Below are 2,199 nucleotides of genomic sequence, written 5' to 3' on the forward strand. Positions count from 1 at the left end.
TTTGTGATTTCTTAATTTCTTTTAAAAATTATAATTTTATTTAGATAGGTTTTAGTCATTTATCATAATTTCTAGCTAAAGATAAAAATGTGATTAACAATTTCAGTGGAATTATTGTAAATTTACGGTAATTAGTTTGGTTTTACTTTTTAATATTATTTTTAAGTAAATATTTAAAAACTTTAAGTTTCTATCGCCAAAAGTTTTAGTACTTTCCTTTGTTTTTTTTTTTTTTGTTTACTATTTTACATTAAAAATTAAATTTTTCAAAAATTAAAAAAAAAAGTAAACGTCCGTACAAGTCCGGAGTTTTAAAGGAAATAGTTAATGCAGGTACTTTGCGTCAGTTATATCTAATGTTTTTCTTAATCAATTAATTTTAAAAATAATTATAAACAAGCCTGTGAAGAATTTGAAATCCTTTTAAGTGAAAAAAATTTAAATTTTTAAGTTAATTATTGTATGTACGTAGATATTAATCACACTAAATTGTATTTTCATGCACAGACACAATTTGTTTCCAAAACATGCTTTTAATAAGTAGTAGTAATATAAGCATATAACACACCACAAATTAATTTTATTCTAAATGTAATATTTATATATAAATATGTCATATATTTGCGCGAGGGTTAAACATTTTATTGACATTAATGTATTAATTGTACGTTTTTTTTATTTAAAGATTGTTTGTATGTAATATTTGAAAAATTTCTAAAAATAGTAGCATTAAACAATAATATTTATATGTAAATATGTAAAAATTTGGGCGCTAATCCTTCACATCGCACAACGGTTGGATTTCCATTGCCAATTCCTGTTTGCTGGATTCTTCACGTATACATATCGCAACGCCAACTTATCCACGGGGATTGCTTGTGCCAACGACGACCAAAACGTTTGACGAATGTGCGCTTGTTTGTCTACATAATGTCTAGCTAGAACTGCCTGCTGCTTTTTTCACTGTCGCCTCGCAGACACGACAACAAACATTCTTACCAAGCTGACAGGAATAATAGCGCGACGCACAGTTCAACACCAAACAGTATCCGCACATCGAATCCAATAGAAAGCTGTTAGATACGAAAGCAAAACAAAATTATTAGATACATGTAATACACCAATATGTGCACACCGGCTGTTGGCTTGCACACGCGCCCAGAGTAAGCCATGGAGCATGTGTGTGTGGTGTGCTTGCTCGCAGCGTATGCTCTTACAGATGACAATGAGTATAATTGAATGAATGGCCAACGCGTGCCACTTTACCATGGTAAAATATGTTGCCTCTGCTATGGATAAATGTATATAGCATGTGTATGCATAGATAAATGCGAAAAAACGTAACACAATTTTATTTAAATTGAACAAAAAATTATATAAATAAAAAATAAAGCACGAGGTTGTACGAATTTTATTGGAAAAATCACAAAAAGTAAGTATTTCGTATTTATTTACCACTGACAGTCTTTAAAATATGCAATTTGCGCGTTAACATGGTCGCAGTCAATATACGCAGTCGACGTCGGCGCAGCACAAATTGCTCGGTGGATGGTTAAACTGAATTTAATCGTTTGGTACTAGGCGCCCATAACCAGCAAGTAGGCAACTCGCTGCTTTTTCGCTGCCGCAAATTTGCGAGCAGCGCAGCCTGCATGTATGTGCGAGCGTGTGTGTGCAGCAGAGCACACGCTAGGGTGGTCGGACAGGTTTTTTCTCCGGAATAAAATCTTTAAAAAATTTGCATATAAAAAATTTTGTTTTTTAATAAGAAAGGAACATTTTTAAATAAAATACATATTATTTTAAATACTAAAAAATATTTATTTTATATATAAATTTTTTTCAGTTTAAAATTCCTGTAAGCAATTGGTAATTGTTTGTAAAAAAGTGAAATACGCAGCTTCTGTCTCTTATACACATCTAGATGTGTATAAGAGACAGAAGCTGCGTATTTCACTTTTTTACAAACAATTACCAATTGCTTACAGGAATTTTAAACTGAAAAAAATTTATATATAAAATAAATATTTTTTAGTATTTAAAATAATATGTATTTTATTTAAAAATGTTCCTTTCTTATTAAAAAACAAAATTTTTTATATGCAAATTTTTTAAAGATTTTATTCCGGAGAAAAAACCTGTCCGACCACCCTAGCGTGTGCTCTGCTGCACACACACGCTCGCACATACATGCAGGCT

General features: G+C 30.8%; 1 protein-coding gene across 2 annotated transcripts in view; it reads right to left on the reverse strand.

The window, feature by feature from the left end:
- Positions 1–698: 698 nt before the first annotated feature.
- Positions 699–2,199, reverse strand: part of LOC108978613 (WD repeat-containing protein 81) — an 18,241-nt gene continuing 16,740 nt past the window's right edge. Inside the window, exons 8-9 of one of the 2 annotated variants that reach the window (XR_001994124.1) lie at positions 1,456–1,727; positions 699–1,073 (exon numbers count right to left, since the gene is read on the reverse strand). The gene's annotated coding sequence lies outside the window, so the exon portion shown is untranslated. The remainder of the gene's footprint in view (positions 1,074–1,455; positions 1,728–2,199) is intronic. The other variant, XR_001994125.1, reaches the window with a different exon arrangement.

The sequence above is a fragment of the Bactrocera latifrons genome, unplaced genomic scaffold (genome assembly GCF_001853355.1).
Source record: "Bactrocera latifrons isolate USDA-ARS-PBARC rearing strain unplaced genomic scaffold, ASM185335v1 scaffold_124, whole genome shotgun sequence".
Lineage (NCBI taxonomy): Eukaryota > Metazoa > Arthropoda > Insecta > Diptera > Tephritidae > Bactrocera > Bactrocera latifrons.